The sequence below is a fragment of the Miscanthus floridulus genome, chromosome 11, assembly GCF_019320115.1.
Source record: "Miscanthus floridulus cultivar M001 chromosome 11, ASM1932011v1, whole genome shotgun sequence".
Taxonomy (NCBI): domain Eukaryota; kingdom Viridiplantae; phylum Streptophyta; class Magnoliopsida; order Poales; family Poaceae; genus Miscanthus; species Miscanthus floridulus.
This window is the reverse complement of record NC_089590.1, coordinates 7,858,677-7,881,257: the sequence shown is the minus strand read 5'-3', so window position 1 is coordinate 7,881,257 and position 22,581 is coordinate 7,858,677. Positions and strand designations below refer to the sequence as shown.

General features: G+C 41.3%; 1 long non-coding RNA gene across 1 annotated transcript; it reads right to left on the bottom strand.

Moving 5' to 3' along the window:
• Window positions 1-21,212: 21,212 nt before the first annotated feature.
• LOC136490797 (uncharacterized) lies at window positions 21,213-22,081 on the bottom strand. The gene is made up of 2 exons (XR_010767868.1): window positions 21,918-22,081; window positions 21,213-21,613 (listed from the first exon to the last, which is right to left on the bottom strand). It is a non-coding gene; the product is annotated as an uncharacterized lncRNA (long non-coding RNA).
• Window positions 22,082-22,581: the final 500 nt, after the last annotated feature.

The window sequence follows — 22,581 nt, the reverse complement described above, 5'->3', positions numbered from 1 at the left end:
TTTATAGACCAAGGGGGGAGCAGGGGTTACAGATTGGAGAAAGAGGAAAAAATCAAAGGTAGCGAAGGTCCTTCGAGGGTGCCGGGTCATCCTTTTCCCTTGATCCTAACCTGCTGACATGGCAGACCACGCCAGGGATAGCATGTTTCATTGATCCTGATAGCGCTAGGCTCGGGCTTCATCTTAGCGACTGGTCATGTCCCATCCTCCCCCGACGGACGGTGTGGTGTGTCAGGGCGCCGAGCCCTGACTCTGCGGGGAGTAGACGAGGAAATGACCATACGCCTATACTGTAGATGATGTGAGTTCCTCCTTGGATTATAGTGGTTGTCGTATGCCTAGGTTAACATCCATGCCCGAGGGCTGATGGCGACGCCTACAATACTGTAGGACAAAAGTTGGCGCCTACAACACTATTCGAGCACAATTAGGTCAGAAAGGGCTTAAAGCGCCCGTCCCATCGTATCCTGATGGTACCTCCCTAAAGGTGTGCAGGGCATGGTCCTCGGTACTACGGTTGACTCGAATGTCCTGTCATACTCTGTGCTCGTCATCATGGAGGAGCAGGGTGCAGTCATCGGGTGAGGCAGAGCCTGCCCTCGAATGTCGGGCAGGGCGGAGCCAACCCTCAGCCATCGGGCGAGGTGGAGTCTAGCCCTCGGATGTCGGGCGAGGCAGAGCCAGCCCTCAGTCGTTGGGCAAGGCAAAGCCAGCCCTCAGCCGTCGAGTGAGGTGGAGTCTAGCCCTCGGGGGTCGGGTGAGGCAGAACCAAGCTTCCGTCGTTCGGGCAAGAAGCGTAGTAGCGTTCTTGTCTGACCGGAAGCGTCAACGTTTGATGGTTATTAGTTCCACCTCATTGGGTACCCCGGTATTAGGTCCCCAACAAATGGACTCTATCTTTGATGATTAGTCTTCACCAAGCTATTGAATTGGACTTCACATTGCTATTGGAGTAATAAATTGGAACCTACTATCCTCTACTCCAACATAGCAAAGGTATCATTGTAATGTGCATGATTATTTCATCCCTTACTAATATGCGGTTAGTGCATATAGTACATACTTATAGGATCATGCATTACAAATGAAATTTTAAATTCATAGCCTACCACTATTGCTTGAATGATTAGTTGAATCTAGTGGTAGTGTATGAGTTTGTTCATGAGCTAGTGAACCCAAATACTTGATTTAATTTGGATTGCTAACAAGTGAAAAGTATAACATTGGCAAGATAACCCTCGTAAGAGGTGTGAAAAAGCTTGTCATTGGTTCAAACCGGACTTGGAAGCTTAGGCAAATCAATTTAGTTCAAGTCAACTAAGAAGCTCATGATAAGTAACAAGAGTACAAGCACAAGACAACAATGCAAATAGATATCTAGTTTGGTTTGAAGTGGTATCTAGACTCAATTGATTTATCAAGTGGTATTCACAAGTGGTGTCTAGATCAATCTACAAGTGATATCCTACAGGTAGTACTCATGAAGATAGCAAATGTTCAAGAAATAGTTTTTATTGACAAATCAATCATACGAGTGGTATCACATCTCTACACATGGTGTCTAAAGAGCTATACAAGAGGTGTCCATAAAAAATGCAAGATTCAAGTGTCAACCATCTACCCCAATATAACCCTTTGTATCAGTAAGATGCACATCTTTATAGAAATTGATGACAAAGGGGGAGAGATTATACAAAGATATGAAAGCTTTGGGAGAGATTAAGACAAAGATATCATGGGAAGTTGGATTTCGACATGGACATGGACAAAGAGGAAGAAACATTGAAGAATGTGAAGGGATCAAAATTCTTGGACAAGAGAAGCACACAAGTAGGGGGAGCAAGTTCATGAACTTTTGATTGATTGCATTTGATATGTGCATAGTCACATGTTTGTTTGATATGTGCATAGTCATGTGCTTGCTTGCATTGCATAAGTTTTTAAATTTGATATGCATGCTTATGTGGTGTATGCTAGTTGTAGAACTTGAATGATGACTTGATAACTAGCATGCATAGGATGGTAGCTAGACTTGTATTTCTACATGTGGCACTAGAACCTTACTTATAATGTTGATCTCACGGGGTTAAAAGTGCAACTCCGATTGGTATCACGCTTCAAAGGTTTATTCTTTACACCTTAGCATCACTGGTAGTAGTTACTCCCACAATTCCAATCTATGCATATGAGCGAGCTTCAAACCAAACACTCTAGCACATATGTAGGGGGGCTAATACTACCAATTCAGGTTTGTGGTACTTGTCCAAAATCATTTACACATGGTAAAATTGCTTGGGCAAGCAACATGAATCCAAAAGAGCTTAATTTCTATATCTTTGTAGAGTTGTCATCAATTACCAAAAAGGGGGAGATTGAAAGGTCCTTATTTGGTTTTGGTAATTGAGTGACAACCTAGGTGGACTAATTGTGTTTAATGTGAGATACACAGGTGATTAATCCATAGGTACATGTGCGTGAGCCAACATCATGAAGGTGAAATGGCTCAGAGATGTTGCAAATCTCACACATGTGATGAAGGAGCTCATTGCATATGAGACATGACATTGAGTCATGTGATCAATGTGGAGAAGATCAAGACATGACTTGGCTTGATGGACTGGTTGCAAGAGCAAAGGGCAAGTCGGAGGCTTTGAAGCGCTAGACCACGTGGCGTCGATGGACCGATGTAATGGTGAAGAGCAAAGTGAGGTCAAGATCAATGAACCAATAAGGTCACATGATGATATGAAGTGGATCATATCATTGTTGATCGTGTTGGTGCATATGTTGCATCGACATTGGAGGAGATGGAATGGAATGCGTAAGGCAAAGGTATAACCTATAGGGCATTTCATTTCACCGGTCATAGGTGTGTAGAGAAGTTTATGACCGGGTTTAGGATAGATGGCCGTACTATCAAGAGGGGCAAACTTGTCTACATATCGGTCTTCTAGTGCCACTCGAGTGATCTAACTTTGCATCGTTGCTAGGATCAAGTGGCGTGGCAAGTTGAGTGGCTAACTCCTTAAAAATGTTCGTGAAAAGCTAACACACGTGCACAAGGTGTTGTACACTTGGTGGTGTTGGCACATTTGTAAAGGACAAGAAGTTGGAGTTGAAGTGGATCAACTCGGCGAAGAAATGAAGGCGAAAGGAGGTCACTCGAAGTGACCGGACGTAGGCCTCGGTAGGACCTGCGCGTCCAGTCAGTGTAGGCTGAGAGGTAGGGTCTTGGTCTTGATGACCAAACGCTAGCGCCGCTGGTAACCGGACGTGATGCTCCTGCGTTCGTTCGTTGGTGACGTATGGCGACGTGGTGTTGGTGGGCTGACCAGAGAGGACCGAACACTGGCCGTGTCAGGTCACGTTGGACTGGACGCGTTAGGTTCACTACTACAACACAGGAATATAGTAACACCAACTTGTGTTACTATAGCCTAAAAAAAGTGTTACTAACTCTCTTAGTAACACATTTTTTTATGTGTTCCAATTGGCCATGCTACTATAGACTGATCTATTGTAACACGGAATATGTGTTCTTTTATATATAGAAAAGTGTTACTACGTTGTAACACATTTATATATCTATTGAAACATTTATCTAGTGTTATAGTGATTCTATGTTGTAACACTTTTTTAGCTATAGTAACACTTTCATAATGTGATGGAGTACATAGTTTGTAACACGTCTACTATAACATTGTCTAGTGTTACAATGATTTTCTTTTGTAACAATTTTTTTAGTGTTCTAGTAACACTTCCACATTGTAGTAGAGTATATAGTGTGGAATGGAGTAACACATGTTTTACAACACATGTTTTACCTATTGTAACATATTCAACTTTTTAAATAAAATATTTATATTACCCTTACATGTGGGCTACACATTGCAGAATCACACAAATATGACACATTATAGAATCTCATGAGCCGCAAATTTCAATAACCATAGCAAGATCCACAAATTATTTGAAGATTTCAACGTAATACTTGTTCAAATCAAGTGACAATATAGGTACATAATGATGTGGCTCTAGCTTGAGAGCAACTACATATAGTATTGAAGAGTACAAGCCCATACTACTAGAAATGAAAGTGTGATATCTAGTGTTCTTAAATTCCATTGCTTCTTCATCCATTTTTGCACACATCAATATAAGAATTCAGCCATTAATCATTTCAACCTGCAAAGAGAAAGTTATAACATTAAATATTATTCTATCTATGTTAGTTGATGTAAACTTAAAAGCTAGTATGAACATACAAATGTCAAAGTCCGAACAATTGTTACCACCTTTGGCAAGGGTATCACCAATGTTATTGTACCTAGGATGATTGATATCCACTTTGTAGAATTGATTTTGTCTCAACTCCACCAAAACATGTTTTTGGATTAGTGCTCAAAAGACCTTATTTGGATATTTTGTAGTCATGAGTACCACTGTGGACCGAACCTATATTAATTTGACATATCACTTAGCGACCAACAAACATCATTTGTTTATCAAGATAATGTAGTTAAGATAAGTGATATTTTGTTCACCTACCTTCATTGGAGGAGGTTGCTCATGTTTCGGTCTCTTGTGGCATGTAGCCTTGTCATGAGCTACCTCTTATTGTGCAATGGTGGTCTCTCCAAGCACTCCATGATGATCCTTACATATGAAACAATATAAAACAAACATTTTACTATAATAAATATGAAAATATGGTTCTTACATTTTGTACCTTTATTATTCTACATCTATAGAATTCCTTGGGCAAGAATTAAACTGAAAGGAAGAGAATGGTAATTGCAATTATACAGTGTTATAATGTTATTTATCTTTAATAAATTAACATTATAAGTCTAATATATCATATTCAATGGTTCAATGAAAAGATGTACCGCTATTTGTCTAGAATCATTAGCAGAGCATTATGGAGACATTGTTTCTACTTCTAGAATTAGTAATTCCTTGTCATTAGTGTCACCTTAGCATTAGTTCCAATACAAATTCTTGTAAATCATAATCACTAGGCAAAAATATTGACATATAAACAAACTAAGAGTATATTATTCTTGAATACAACAAACCAGTTGATAACCTTTTTATTAGAAAAATAGATCATCATCGTCACTATATGTAGACTCACATGGTTCTTTGTTCTAGTAAAGAGGACAAATGAAAATAGCATGAATTATTATAAAAAAAGCCTTTGTAGATAAAGAAGTATTTCACGAAGAAGAGATTTTACCAATTGATCATTCTATTTAAGGAATCCATCTTTCTAATTTAGTGCAACACATTGAACTCTCTAAAAAATTTAAACAATATTAAAGCCAATAGGTACTAAATTATGTGAGAATATGCTAAATAAAGCAAATACCTTTTTTTATAAGCATTGCTTAATTCTTTGAATTACCATGACCACTTCCGCTACACCATTCTCCTAGAAAGATATAGAGTAACATTTCAATATAGAGTTACAACACAAAAGAGAAATACTACTATATCAAACTGACACTTAATAGTTCCTAGATCTCTACCAGATGACCATTATTAGTATTCTAATATTTATATATTTTTTCATGATTCCCTAATTCTGGGATAGATGGTCGTCAATTAAATGTTAAGAAGTGTAAAACTAAATTAATTCATATAAAGCACATTGCATCCAAAGTACTGACACTATTTCCATGGTGTTGCTTGCTAAAAATCTATTTCACTAATTGACAAGTTGGTCATGAGAATGGAAACTTCATAAAATGGCACTTGAGTGACAGAAAAACATATTCACATAACTTTGAATAAATGAACATATGAATAGAAATTGAACATATATGCCCAATATACATAGAGCAAACTACTGTTGTTTTGTTTGGTCATCTAGTGGGATTGCTTTAGTCATGAATCACATTGCCCTACTGATTCTGATTTCTGAATGAAGTAAGATGTTAGTTGACTGATTACAAGGAAAAATATGAGAGTAATGGCATTGCTACGAATAAGAAGCATCACAATTTCATTGGTCTAATTAGGTTAAAAAAGATGTGGTTGCAGTTATACAATAGTTCACATATGAGCACACGCACACAGTCGAACTTTATCTCTAGGCAACAGATGCAAATGCATGGGAGCAAATCTGAGACAACAATTGGCGAATGGTAGACCATGTAAATTTTTTCTGTAAGATACACAATCATCGTGAACGTGAACGCATTCACAGGTTCATATGTACATTTGTCAAGTTCTAAGAATTGCACAATCAGGGCACTGCAAATTCAGTATGTCCGTAGTAGAGCATCACAGGAAGAGATTAAGAAGGAAATGACAAATCCAAAATAAATCAAGGCTGACAAATCCACAGCACATCAAGGCTGAGATGACCAAATCATATCAAGGCATCAAGAGGAATTCTATTCCATGTTAAAAACTGAACCTAGGTTTCCACAAATTTTAATCAGCGATGTGGTGATCATGACAGAGGGAAAAAGTGAGATGTTAGATGGGCATCATACTTTCTATGTTGGAAGATTTTGGAGCCGTTGTCGAGTTAAAACTTGTTGATACCCTTGGCGTTGAGTGGTTGCTTGTTCTCAACCGAGCCGCAAATCGCTGTGACCAACGCGTAGGTGCTTGTCCCGTCCCAATCACATTGAAGTAGTCCGCGATGCACGCGTACGGCCTGTCCAGCTCCTACATTCCCACCACTAAATTGTTTTTACCTAAGTAGCTACCAAAGCATTTTTCATATATTTCAATTTATTTCTGGATAAATATTTACACATTTATTAATAATATTTTCATAATGTTTTGATACATTTAATTTTTGAAATGTTAATTAATAAATATATCATTTTATATGAGTTGCCTTTTATCTTGAAAACCTTGCCATTCACCCGTCTCGCACTAAAATCCATGGAGGCATTCCTGCAAAAGGTAAACTGCTTCAGCTTTCTCTCAACACTAAGAATGCCTCCATTTACAGTCAGGAAGAGTCAAAACATGACTTACCTATGAAAGCAAACCTCTATTTTCCAATGGAACTTCTCAGGGATCGATTGAGAGACATTCATTTTGACACGAATTTGGCTTGCATAGCTATCAAGAAGTAACCTTGGCACTCCAGATTGGTGGACTCGCTCACAAAATTGTCTATCCAAGGGGGAGGGAACAAATGAAACCTCTAGATTTCATATGAACGAGGATACAAGAACTTTGTCTGAAAATAAGAAAGTCACTGATGAATGAATTTTACTTAATGACATGATAACAAGCATATAATACTTAAATTGACAATATTATGTCTTGTAAAATTGAGCTAACTTGTACGAATTGAATTATGGTTTCTGCATTGTTTTTCTTAACTTCTCTCCAATCTTTGGCACCAACCGGACAGTATATTACATCTTATTACTATCCGATCTCCTTCCAGTAGATCCCAAACATGTGTTAAAACGGTCCCCTTTCACTTATTTGGTACTCTATCGCCATCACCTATTAAAAACAAAATGATAGTGATAGTAACTAGTTAAGATGCAGTCCATATGAATGAGATTGATCTAACTACATTTCCATTTCCCATAATCCTTGATCAACTCAATAAAAAAATAAGAATAAAAGATAATTCACATCTAAGTATTTCAACTAAGCAATGACACTAGCGTTTTCTCACAGATTTGCAAACTAAATTTACAAAAGATTTCGACAAGGTAATAAAATATTGTAGATCATTTTAAATTAAGTTCCATGTAAGGCAGATGACAATAGTTGATCCACCATCAATTCTTTATTGTATATTTGGAACTCTTTTAAGCGAAAAATGACAAATCAGATAAATCCTTATGTTACCGAGAATATTGTTCTATTAGACTATCACTACACAGGAATTTCGACTAGCAGGTACCGAGAACGCACACAACAAGGCTACAGCAAGGCAGTCGACGACCATATCATATTAGCTGCGGCGGCACCGGTGACCTGCGAGCCTCACATCCGATGCCTCTGCTCTAGAACCCGGGGGCGTGGATTGATAGGGCGATTCATCTTTACCTTAACAGGCTGATGAACTCATGGCATAAGAGAGCATGTTCATGAGGCTGGTGGAGAGCGGAAAGGGGCGCAGGCGGTGAATCTCCGGCGAGGTCTGGGAAGGCGAGGGCGGACGACGGAGCAGCTGTCGCGGCGCGAGATGAACGGGACGGGCGGCGGCGGCGGGCGGTAAAAGAGAACAGGCGCGCGCTGGGGAGTTACAAATTGGATCTATCGTTCTATTTGAGGTCCTGGGGAGACGGTTTTTTCTTTTTTATATATAAAAAATATTTTCCTTGACTTATTTTTTTTCTCCCCCCCCCCCCTCCCCCCGCGTCCAGTTTCTTTCTGTTTCTTTCTTTTCGTATATATATAGTGGCCTCCCCATTCCATGTTTTTTTCGTTTTTCCCTTTGTGTGTGGAGTATCTATCCTTTCCATGTTTTTTTGTATCACTGTTTTTCCTTATAAACGTCAAGAATAAATAATAAATACAATATTATGGGACCTTGAAACCTTGACCCTTCTCTGATAAACAAATATTCCCACCACTAAATTGTTTTTACCTAAGTAGCTACCAAAGCATTTTTAATATATTTCAATTTATTTCTTGATAAATATTTACACATTTATTAATAATATTTTTATAATTTTTTGATACATTTAATTTTGGAAATGTTAATTAATAAATATATCATTTTCTACGAGTTGCCTTTTATGTATATGTGCTAAATACACATACCTTAATCCCTATATGTATAATTACTATATATGTTCTACTAAAACATAAAACATTTGAACTTGATTTCATGCTGTCAGGTTCGAATTCATTTCATCCTTAAGGCGATTATTGGTTTCTAGCATATGGTCTGACCTAGCTAGTGAGGCACAATCTCAACTTGCTCTGGGTGCTCTGCCAAACTGGCCCTAAGGACACCCGCAATGGTTAGAGCTAGTTAGTAGCTCTAAGCCAATTCTCTAATAGTGTCAACTTTAGCATATAGCTTTTAACACAGATAGCCCCACATGACACTTAAATAACCTTGAAGTGTGTGCAAGAGCTTAGCTCAAGAGCTAGCTTTTTTCTCTCTTCTATTAAAATATAAGAAAAATGCTTAGAGCTAGCTTAAAAATCGATTGTCGGAGCTGCCCTAAGATATCCATGCAACTACTTGCTCATGTATCTTACATAGAGCTAACTCGGTCAAAACATAACAGGTACAACAAAAAAATTCTTTAGGGATACACACTAGGACAATTATATGGACAAATTAAGTTAATCTCAAAAATTTTCAGTTCAACTCTCTAGATGTACTTACAAGGGTAGAGTTTTCGTGTGTTTGCTCATAAGGACGAGTGTGGACAAGTGCTATGAGCATCTACATCAATTAGGGCTAGATAAAAAGCTCAATGGGCTAGCTTAGTGATTCATTTCAACATTGCTCTTATTCACCTTTATTTTTTCAAGTTCCAAATTAGTTCTTTTTTAAAGAAATTTAATTTTATATTGTCTCGTCAAGCTTGTGTGAAATTGGGTATCAAACAATGAGTGACAAATAATAATATATCAATTTTGATGAAAAAGCTTGAAAAATGCTCTTATGCAACCTGACTGCAAATCAAACAAAAATGCTGAGCTAGATAAAAATAGAACTCTTTTGGTGTACTCCTTCCGTTCCAAATTATAAAATATTTTAGCTTTTCTAGATTCATGGCTTTTGCTATGCACTTAGATATACATTGTATCTCAATGCATAGTAAAAATAATGTATCTAGAAAAGTCAAAACATCTTATAATTTGGGATGGAGTTAGTAATAAAATATAATAAATTAAATTTTGTAGTGAAATGGCTATATCGAGATAAATAGGGAATTATCCTTTTATAAAAAATAGAGGATTTTCCATGACTTAGGAGAATTTGATTTGGGGGAATTTCTTATGTGCCATTAAAAAAGATCGCAATGCCCTGTGTGTTCCTGAAAAAGTTCAGCGATCTTCAGCGTCACTGCTCTAACTTTTTTATGCCCTCAATGCCACTTCCGTCAGTTTGAGCTCTAACGCCGTCAAACTGCAGGTGTGAAAAGTCAAAAATACCCTTATGTCTAAATATGTCATTAATTTTTTTAGCATCTTAACAACTTCAAATGAAAAAACTCAAAACTAGAAAGTTGTAGATCTCGTCGAGATCTATAATTTTGATATAAAAATTATTTTTATTTAATTCCACAAAAAAGATATGATTTTTCTGAGATATATTAATCGTATCAAATCATATTTTTTTGCGAAATTAAATGAATATAATTTTTATATGAAAATTATAGATCTCGACGAGATCTACAACTTTCTAGTTTTAAGTTTTTCCATTTGAAGTCGTTAAGATGCTCAAAAAAATTAATGACATATTTAGACATAAGTGTATTTTTACTTTTCACACCTGTAGTTTGATGGTGTTAGAGCCTATACTGACAGCAGTGGCATGGAGGACACAAAAAAAGTTAAAACAGTGGCGCTAAAGACCGCTAAACTTTTCTAGAGACACATAGAATATTGCGATTTTTTTTATGGCCACATGAATTCCCCCAATTTGATTTCGGAGTACACTCCAGCCTCACGCGTTCCTTCAATTTCCCCACTCTCGTTCCTCTTCCCCACGCGAACCACATCTTCGGCGGGCAAATCCATTTCCCGCGGAACTAACGCGCCAAATCCCAGTTTCCCGCGACACCCACGCGCCTAATCCCTCAGTTTCCCACGCCACCCACACGCCACGTACCTCTCGTCCTACTTCCCACCGCACCCACGCAATCTAAATCCATCTGTACCTCGTAGCTTCCCCGAAACCTAGCATCGCCAATCTCCAAATCTTTAACAGTGATGAGCCACCGATCCAAACAGGAGGTCGCTCCTCCCTTGTTTCAAGCTCTATCTGCTAGCGTTCCTTGGTGGGGTGCTGCAGTGTAGCCCCAAGTTGCCTTCGCACAGCCTGGTGAATCCATGGTCCCTCCTCCAGGTAAAACCGCTAATCTCAATGGTCTTAAGTGAGAAACAAATCGAAACAGGGTCACCACAGCAAGATCTGTTGCGGCCAAAATCAAAGCCGCAAGTTGTAACTTGGGGTTTGTGCTAGGAATCAAAGTTATAGCACTGTAGTATGTGGTTTGTTTTTATCTGGATCGACATAAGCCTTCTATTTTCTTTTCTTTTTTATGGCTCTTTTTCCGGACAAGAATATGTGACTAGAGGTTGGATTTGGTTAATGGATCTGTGAGTGTGCTAAGCCCAGATGGGGATTTGGTTGCTCTTAACAGAGCCTAATCTGAGATTAACAGAACCTTTCTTTTGTGGTTAGTTTTTTTTCTTTCAGTAGACTGTAAGATTAGGATATTTTAAAGTTGAGATGTAGGTCAGGAACATGGAATGTGTGCTGCATTTGCTGAGTTCTTTCACTAAGATAAATGTTGAACATGACAACATAATAAGATCCATATTAATCATTTTGTTTTTTTATGCAGGTTGGTGGGCTGCACCATCGGCACAAAACAGATCATTTGTTTCCCTCCATAGCCTTCCTATTTTGATCTGAACCAGTAGCTTCCAAAGTGAGTGACTCTAATTCGATGTTCTTAAGAAAACAGAAAGAGTTATCATGAAATTTTAAGTAAAAAATTATCTCTGCTATAGTTCTCATGTACTTATTAGATCAATTGAAAATCGTAACTGAACAATAGCAGAAGTTCCTGCCGAATTTTATTGTACCATATGCTTGTATAGTGCTTAGTTTAGTTAACTCTTCTGCTACTGTACAGAGTATATCTTAGGGCCTTGTACTTCGAAGTTCTAGTAATAAGCATTGTACAAAGAAGTTGAAACCAAGGTGGGATATTTTTTGGGCTTTATACACCAAGTGGGGTATCAAGCATGTTCATGTAGAAATTTCTAGCTGTTGCATTTGAAACATGGGTGCATTATTCATGTCTGAGCTGGTAACGAGCAGCATGCATTTCTTTCTGCCATTGCTTTCTTCTGACCACCTCTGATGTGTTGATCCAATCATTTAGATGTTTTCTCATGCACATTTCAGAATGACAATTCCTAGCAAGTAAAGCCAACACTATTTGTCGGGTACCATAAAAAGGGGTCCCCTAAGCAAGAACCGAAAAAATCGCTTAAACCTTGTAAATACCGAAGCCAAGAGACAACCACTGGCAAACCCCCACCTTATCCGAGGCCTGACTGGACCATCCGGCCCACCTCGGACAGTATCCCGACTCACCCGAAGCAGGCTCGGCCCAAAATGAAACTGTAAGGCCTCGGACGAGGTACCAATTCTCCGCCTCACCCGAAGCCCCGCCCGTAAGGCCTCGGACGAGGTACCGATTCTCTGCCTTGCCCGAAGTCCCACCCGTAAGGCCTCGGACGAGGTACCGATTCTCCGCCTTGCCCGAAGTCTCACCCGTAAGGCCTCGGACGAGGTACCGATTCTCCGCCTCGCCCGAAAGGCCTCGGACGAGGTATCGATTCTCTGCCTCGCCCGAGGCCCCGCCCGTAAGGCCTCAGACGAGGTACCGATTCTCCGCCTCGCCCGAGGCCCCGCCCGTAAGGCCTCAGATGAGATACCGATTCTTCGCCTCGCCCGAGGCCCTGCCCATAAGGCCTTGGACGAGGTACCGATTCTTCGCCTCGCCTGAGGCCCCGCCCGTAAGGCCTCGGACGAGGTACCGATTCTCCGCCTCGCTCGAGGCCAGCTCGGCAACAACCCCGTCACCTCTGCCTTGATCGACTTCTCTGATAGGACGTCACGTCCAACTAACGCGTTCAACCACTCCCGCGATGTCAGCCGAACGACGGCTCGATACAGCGGAGTGGCCGACGAGACATGAGTCACATTGACGCCATGCCGTCCGGACAGGACGGGGTAGGGGTTACCGGCCACTGTGCCCGGCACTATGCCCACGACTGACACCCGTGCTGCACTGTGCTGCCTAACCCTTGCTCTGAGGACAGCGCGGCGTGGAGAGTCAAGTCCGGGTCCCTGTAGCCTCGGAATCGACGTACAAGACCTACTATTCCCTCCGAGCCTCGGCTATCCATTTCTGGGCTCCTGTAGCCTCGGGACTCGCTCCCGCCGAGCCCCCCACAATGGTTCAGCCTCGGCACCAGCTAGGCCTTAGCTCTCTACGTTGTCAGCACTCTAGGACCGGCACGTCGTCCGCAGTACGCGCCATGCCCTGCGCCAAGCCGCAGGAGCTCCCACGTCGCATAGGATCAGGCGTAACCGGCGCGTCGCTCCAGTGCATCGAGGACAAGGCCGCTCCACCAACCATGTCGCCACAGTGACGAGCTACAGAGTTCGGACATGTCGCCTCTGCTCACAAAACGCCACATAGGAAATCCATGTACCACCCCCGTGCCTTCCTTCGACTATAAAAGGGAGTGACCGGTGCCACTTCTAGGGACACACGTGCAAGCAACGCACAACACTCTGTAACACACGTTTCCTCACTGCAAGAGATCAACATCTCAAGCAACCCACACCACTCCACGCAGAGACCTAGGACTAGCTCCCTCTCTCGCTCAGCTTGTAAGCCCCTACTACAAGCACCTCGGTGCAAGGAATAGAAGATCGCTCTCTCAGACTGGACATAGGGCACCTATTGCCTGAACCAGTATAAACCTTGTGTCTCTTTGCATCACCATCCGGGATTAGGGGCACGCAGTATACTTTCACTAGTCGGTTGAGGATCCGCCAGACCCAAAACACCGACACTATTGCTTTGTAGTGGCGGACCTAGGATTTCAAAGTTGGGTATGCCCAAGCCCCAAGCTAAAGAAAATATATTATAAATTGAGCAAAGATCAAAGGAGAACTTGAGTTGTTGCCTCTGAATTTGGTTAAGAAAGATACCAAATCAAGATCTGTCTGTGCTTCTAGACGACTCTAGCGGGGTGTGCGTGTGTGATGGCGACCAACGTGCCATCCTAGCCGCTAGTATCTAGCAGGGTGTGAGGCGACCCACGGTTGAATTACATCTGCCTGCTTGTCGAGTGCTTGAGCCGCAATAGTGGTAGATCAGCTACAACACTGTGCGTTTTAGGGCGACACCGCACTCGGGTTATTTTAATGTTGTCGGGCGACGTGCCCAACGTCTTCGCTAGGCAGGCGCTAGGATTTCGTCTCGTGGGAGCATCCGTTGGGCTCGCGGCTCTTGCGCTTTGCCTCACGAGTTTCTTGACCAAGGGAGGAGAATGGACTAGAATCAGCCTTGATGGCCGGGTGAGCAGATAGTTAATGGGCTGCAACGTGGTTTCGTGGGCTGTTTTTGGATGAACAAGATAAAGAGAACTACAATACTAAAGCTTAACTATATCGTGCATATATGTATACCTATATATACTAATTTTTGCGGCAAAAATGTTGGGTATGCCCAGGAATACCCGGGCACAACACTAGGTCCGCCCATGTTGCTCTGTGAACCTAATCTTCAATACATGAATCCAATGCTAATCAACTGAACGGTGTTGCAGTGCACTCTGTTCATTTGCTACTATTTCTTGTCAGTTAAAGTGCTAGTACCATGCCCACTAATAATGAGGCTATTTCAGCCTTTTGACTCGATCAAAAGAACTTATGTTGCTTCAAATTTGTATGCTTGAGTTTAAGATATGCTGGAGACACTTCTATATATTCAAAAATTTATGTAAGTAGATGATTGTAAGCTTTGTACGAGTAATGTAAATATATTTCTAATATATGATGCTGCTATATATTCAAAAATATGTGATGTTATTACTTGCAGAGGGCTTGGTGGAAGCAATGCATGATCAGGCACAAGGAGAAGAGAGTAAATTTGCTTTTCTTTTTCCTCTTTCTCTTCCTTTCTTGTTGATGATATGAGTGAGTAGTAACTGAAGGTCGAAATTGCTCAGTATAGAGCAGATATTCTCTGCAGAGAAATAATCTAGATTTTGGTTGTAGAGAACGGACCTTAGTTGTGTTGATAGCTCAGATGGATACTATGGAACAATAGCTCATGGTTCTCTTTTTCTTCGTTAGAACCATTAAAGTTTGGCATTCCGGAATGGAACTCTTGGATATGGTTAGGTTAATTGGTTTGATATTTTGAATATCTATGTACTTGTATGGAGAGACCTTTCTCGTATATTTTATTATAAAAAAATTTCTCTGTGTATTGTTGTATCTTGATGTATGGAGATGAACACAGGTCCACTTCAACTCGTTCCTGTGGTTTTCCAAAACATGTTGGTCTGTGCACTGTGCTTAACTTCTCCAAACTGTAGTAGGGGAATTTCCTCAGCTGATTCATTTTTAATGTTATACTATCAACAAAGAGATGCATGGTAGGATTTCTGTTCCCTGTTTACATTTTTCCTCTGTTCTTTTTCTAGGAAGTAACATTCTATTCTTTCACCCACCTAACGTTTTCTGACTAAGCAACTGATTGATTTTACTTTTCCCAAGAACAACATAGTACAAACTATAACAGAAGTTATTTGTCCTTATACTGGTTGGCTGCTATTATTGATGTCTGAATTTCCAATTTTAGATCCATCATCCTTATACTGGGTGGCTGCCATTATTGAACCCTCTCCTCGGCCTGTTCACTGGTTGGTTTCTGGGCTGATTTGGGCTGGCTGGTGCTGCTTTATTATAAGAGAAAAACACTGTTGGCTAGCTGGTTTGGGCTGGCTAAAACCAACAAGCGAACAGGCTGAACAAATGCTGATTAAATGTAGACACAGTAAACAACTTTAATTATTTGGAGTAGATGTTTGGTCATTAGGTTGCAAGGCACCATTGCTCTCATCTTCCCTTCCTAGAGCAGCCCATCAATTTGCTTCCTCATGATGGATTGCTCACTGTTCTGTACCTAGATTTGGTGTCAGCTTCTAGTAATTCTCTTTAATTCATTTCTATATTTTACCTGTTCTATTAATTTGTGTTCAGTACTCACTTGTATATGGTACTGTGTTTGGTCATTCACATAGGAAATAAGCTGCTTCCCTATCCTTGATTTAGAATTGGTCATTCACATAGGACATAGTGAATTTATGAGAATACCATGTTTTGCCCTAATTGGACTTTTTTTTCCTTCATGCAGTTCTCCGGTGATCATGGTAAAAGATATTTGACATGGAAGAGCAAAATTTGTGTAATAGATACCACATACCAGGAAGCAAATTTGGCCAAACAAAACATCGTATGATCCAGCATCCATTAGAAAAAGGCATCATTAAACAATCATAGCACAGTATGGGAGAACACTTATTTAGTTAGTTACTTTTCTGAGTTTTTTTTGGTTGCTTGCTTTTTATTTCTATTAATCGGTTGTCATGATGAAGAAATACTATGTATGAGTATGACACAAGTGATGAGAAATACCTACAACTCATTCTGAACGAATTGGCGTAATTTGTCATGTTTGTAATACTATGTATGAGTATGACACAAGCGATGAGAAATACCTACAACTCATTCTGAACGAATTGGTGTAATTTGTCATGTTTGTAGGATGTATCATCTGTGGTCTGAATTTCTAAATAAATAGTTTGCTCTTTCATTTTCCTATGTTTTTGTTGGTCTTTAGAGTTGTACTTTTTCTGTTTGCTATTTAACCACGATTTATGTAGTGGCGAGGATATGACAACTAAAATGCAAAGATAAGATGATTTATTCTTTTCTCATAGTTTGAAACAAGCACATGAAACTGGTTTTGTTATACTTTATAGAAATGGAACCAAGAAACGTCAACTTAGATTTTCAGCATAAAAAGCAAAATCACATGAAAATGAGTGATAATTGAACCAACTTTCTTATGTCACAAAAGATCATATCCTAGATCATCTTATATAATTGCATGATCGAGTAACTAGAAGGTTTGACCAACATGTTCCTCAGTGTACATGTTGCTCTCATGATTTTGCTCCATCTAATTTTATGTACTTTTTTGTTTTTAGATTTTCTTCTTCAGTGTACATGTTCCTCTAGTGATAGCTCCATATAATTTACTTTTTTTTGTTTTTGGATTTTCTTCCTAAGTGTACATGTTCGTCTCGTGATCTTGCTCCATCTACACTATATCTTCAGCTTGGCCCAATAACTTCGTAATAGGCTTCCACATCTACATGACTTTTTCAATCATCTATTCAGTCCAGCTCGGGTGTCATGTCAGGACCTTGGTATAATTGTCTATCAGCTAGAATGACACCAGTGCAATGCCTTTTGCCAACTACGAATTGGAAGATGATCCACACGTATATGTTTCTATGTAACATTTTGGTTGTAATATTATATTATGTTACTATAGGGAATATACTTGTCACACATTTTACGTGTTCCATTCATGTGTTACAATATAGTACCACTTTTGTGACATTTCACTTATAACGTTAACTTTTGTGTTACTAAAATCGTTGCCAGTAACACATTTTTATAAAAAAAACTGTGTTTTGTGTTACACCCCAAGTCTGTAACACATAGTTTTGTGTTACTATGAAATTTCTTAGGAACACATTGATGAATGTGTTACAAGCTAGTGTAACAATATCCTTGTTTTATAGTAGTGGTTGTGGCTTTGCCTCTCTGGACCCTCTCTAGAGTCGACCTGACTCCGCGCGGTGCAATGTTAGAAGGAGGGATCGGCGCGTCCGGTCGATTTCTCGGCATGAGCGAGATTGCGAGGACCTGACGTGGCGTGGCTATGTCCTGTCATTCTCTTGTCAGTCCGGTTGTCACTGGACCATTGAGGTGGTGTCAGTGACCGTTGAGATCGCACGGCCAAGGTTGAACGTGGAGGCCACGTGGCACAATCGCAGCGACCAGCCGCTGGCCAGGTGCATCTGGTCATCTTGACCAGCGGGTCCGGTCACCTCGAGTTGCCTCCTATGAAGGGGTAATGGCTATTTGGCCCATGGGGCTATAAATAGAAGTGTTAGCCGGCCTTTGGCCAGCAGCTGAGCACCCTTGAGCCTTGGTGGCTTGTGTAGGTGTGCTTGGGAGCCTTCTAACTCACTTAAGCTTGATTGTGTTCATCTAATCGAGTAAGTGAGCGATTCAAGTGTGATTGCATCGTGAGGTTGCATCGAGTGGCACTAGGTGATCGAGCTGCAAGCTGATGGTGCTTGTTACTCTTGAAGGTTGCTACCTCCTAGATAGCTTGGCGGTGGTCTTCGTTGAAGCACGCAAAGAAGATTGTGTGGTGCTCTGGAGAAGTGATTGTAAGGGGGATTGTGCTCACCACGCGGGAGCCGCGAAGAGCAACTCTAGTAGAGCGAGACGCGAAGGGCGACAAGTGGTCTGGCCAGGTCAAGTGCTAGAGCTTGTGGTAAGCACTCCACGTGGGAGAGTGTGACTTGTGGGTCACCACTAGCAAGAGGACCGGCGGCAACCTTAGAGCTTGGCTCAACAGACACTAGCATGTTGGCAAGCACGTGAACCTTAGGATAAAAATCACCGTGTCATCCTTATCTTCCCGTTGGTTTGCATCCTCGTTGCACAAGCTTGTATTTACTTTCATTTACATTGTGCTTGTGTAGTTGCTCTTGTAATTAGTTAGCTTGTGTAGCTTGCTAGTTACCTTTTTACTTATGTAGCATAGAAGTAGCTCCCTTACGTGACTATTTCGGTTTGAGTAATCTTGTTAGTCACATTGCTTAGTTTGTGTAGCTAAGTAATTTGCGCTCTATAATTTGGCTTGTGTAGCCTTGTTATTGAGCATTGCTAGTAAGCTTAGGTGGCTTTGTGCTTTTGGTTACTAGCATGTGTAGGAGCTCCCCCGTTGCTTGAAGAACTAGTGACATAGGTTTGTGTGACCTTGCTTCTAGAATTGGTTAGGTGAGCTCTAGCTAGCCCGGCACCTTGGTTGCTTAATTAGATTCTTTGTAAGGTGCTTGTTAACTTAGATAGAGGAGTGTAGTCTTGGCTAGACCGATAGTTTTAATTCCGCATTTGTTTCGGTTAGCCGACGCGTTTAATTTTTAGAAAGGACTATTCACCCCCCCCCCCCATCTAGTCCGCCATCTCGACCCTACACCGTGGCGGCGGCGGCGACCTCTGGAGCGCGTCCGCCCTAGGGTTTCTGAACATGGGGCGCGGCTCTAGGCTAGTGGGGCCCACGCGGGCTAGTGCTCGGGCCTACAGGGGGCAGTGGGCTCGCGGGCCGCTTGCGCTAGCAAGCTAGGCGAGGAGGTGACTCGGGCTGCTGGCGAGGCAGGCCGAAGGGAGGAGGCGAGTTGGGCCACGACCTTGGCTAGGCCAGGCGTGAGGAGAGGGAGAGGAGGTGGGCCGCGGGGTGAGGGAGAGGGGGAGAAGGCCGGTTGGGCCGAAGGTGAAGGACGGGAGGGGGTGCTAGTGAGTCAGCTCAAGGGGTTTGGGCCCAAGGGAGAAGGAGATGTTTTTCCATTTTTGATTTAAGGAATTTGAAATTGGAATCAAAGGAATTTGAATGGGGATTTATAGGAGATTTGAGACGAATTCAAAGAGGGATTTAGAATAATTCAAGGAGAGAACGAAAAGGATTTTTCCTTTATGAATTATGACTAGGGGATTTGAGAGGAACTTTCGCTACGAATCTGTGCACTCCGAACTCCAACAAAACTCAAAACATGAAATCACTCAAGAGCAACGGCACATTCCAACAATCAATTCTATATGAATGCGTCAATTTGTTAGTTGTATCTCCTCGGTTTGACTTAGGTTCGACCTAGCGACTACATGATTCAGACACCGCAATAAAAAAATTAAAAAGTTCGTATTCTTTGGTTCCACAAGAACCCTGGTCGTTAAGCTACATCCCAGTATTCTCCCGTATCCACCTATGCAGACTTGCATTTGCAGCCGCTCTACAGCTCCTGCATCCTTCTAGCATCCGCTCTGCAACATCCGAGGAGGAGCAGCCCAGCTTCGCACACGCGCGGGGGTGCGCGGGCTCCCTCGCGGCGGCGCGGCCACGCAGCGACGCTCGCGGCCTCCACATCCGAGGAGGAGCAGCCTGGCTTCGCGCACGCGTGGGGTGCTCGGGCTCCCTCATGGCGGTGCGCGGCCTCCTGAGCGGCGGCTGCATGGCCTCGCAGCGGCGGCAGCTTCATCCTCATGGCGGCCGGCGAGATCTCATGACAGCGCGTTCTCACCCTCGCGGCGGAGCGGCATCTGGCGGTCTGGATCGGCGCGGCACCGTACGTCGAGTCGCCAGACCTCATCAGGATTTGGGTCACGGTCAAGCTCTGTTACGCGGCTATGCTGATGGTAGCTGAGGCGCGAGGGAGATGAAGGTTGAAGAAGGTCGGGTCGACATCCTCTAGGCTCTCACTCTCTAAGTCTGCAGGAGAGTCAAATCGAGCATGCCATAATTAAAGGGCAGACAACTCTGTGCTTTGCAACTTAATTGAGTACCTAAGATCCTTCATTCTGGAGTTGGCCGATAATCAAATCGGGAATGGATGTTTGAAAATTGGGTGACCAATGCAATGCGGGCAACCAAACAAAGTTTTAATCTGTGCAAAGTGGAAACACAAGACAACCAAACACTGTTTGAAAGCATAAGACTATGCTGGATTGGATATCTAATACTAGACCCTTATGCTGGCTACCACAATACAAGCAACCAGTCAGACCCCAAGTGGGTTTTAATCAACCCGATGCTACCACCCAACCCCCCCTTCCCCAAGTGAACGGGGATTCAAGACTATTTCAAATCGAAACTAAGCAAATAGTTGGAGATATAAGTTCAGTGTTCCTGACTGAAGACGTCTTTCTTCAAGTTTAAAAAAATATTAGAAAGTAAGTTTGACATATTTTTCTTCGATTCAAAAGGTTTTGCTACTGCCAAGTACAATGGCTTGACATGTGATGTCAAGATATATAACATAAATTTTATTCTAAGAAACTAGCACAATGCAGTGATGTAGGGCTTTCTTTGGAACGTAGGAATTTTACAAAGATTACATATTTTTTTAATCTAAGAAATTTGCACATTATGATATGTGCAACCATATTATAAAAAGTCTGCATAAAAAACCATCTAATTAAAGTGTCCACATCAATATGTCACAATTTTTTTCCATCCATCTAAAAGGTCCACATCAAGAACCATCTATAATGTCCACATCAATATGACACAATTTTTTTTTCCATCCATCTAAAAAGTCCAAATCAAGAACCATCGCATTTCAATATGATATGTGCAAAGGAACTAGTTATCGATAATATTATTGAACCAAATATTTCAGAACAATACTTCACACTATAGCTTGATATAAAAGCAAATAGAGATAACTCTCAACACTTAATTAACTACTACTATCTTAAATTTCTGATGAGATAACGTTGACGAAGACATGATAATTAACTACTGATTGATTTTTTTTCCTTTATGATGATGCCTTTGCCCCTTCAATTTTGCAGATTAACTTGGAGGCACATTTTTACAAACTAGGCAGTGACACCGGCCCTTGATCCCTCCTTTCACACACTTGTATTGCTTGAGTGTGACTGCACGTAGTTTTTTCTGAAGCCAGCATTCGGACTTGCACATCCAGCTTTTACAAAACGGAATGTCCATAGTTACAGTGCCACAGATCTCTGCAAATAAATAAACATGTACATGTCCACACGTTATTTGATATCTTGGTTACGTGACATTATTCAACAAATTAAGAAAGAAGGTAAACTATTTAAAAAAAACAAGAAAAGGTTAAACAATTAATGTGATTTCATCATCCATGTAAAACAAAAAGGATCAGAAGATCATTTTACTCGAATAGAAAAAGAACAAAAAAAATACGGCAAGTGAAAACAAGAAACGGGACTGCACTACTTCTATCCTGGATCTGGATTATATATGTCATCACCGAACAAAGCAAAAAAGAGATTAAAGAACACGAACCTTTAGCCGAGGTATAATCTGCGTGTAGCATGAGTGCCACTAAAAGAAGCCAGCAGCAAAGACTGATCTGTTTCAGATTCATCCTTTGGGCTTGTTTGGTATGGAAAAAAATGGCAGGTCGTACGCCGGTCCAAGGGTTACACTTACACACAAGAATTTGTATCTTTAGCAGCCGCCAGAGCCAGTATATATATAGCTAGGCTGATCTACCTGAGTCAAATTTGTAACTGCGTTAACAGCGTTGTTCATGCAAAATTAACGCATCCCTGATTTACCGAGTCATACATGCGCAGTCACCACATCTGATATTTTCTTTCGTGGCTCCTATATCCTGGCAAACTGAAATCTAGTCTAGATGCTCGTGGGTTAGTACATGCAGCATGGAAGCACGCATGCAGGATCATCAGTTGCCGGAAACAGTCGTCAGGAAGTTTGGTTTCAGCTGGCTTTTCTGAAGTTTCTTTCACGCTCCAGAATCGGTGAGTCCAGATCGAGCAGAGATTAGAGAAGCAGTTCCGGACTGGAGACTTCTTTCTTCAAGTTTACAAAATTATGTTTTCGCAAAAAAAAAAGTTTACAAAATTATGATAAATTTTTCTTCGATTCAGAAAGTTATGTATTTGTCGGGTACAATGCCTTGCATCACGACAGGGGAAACTCAGAG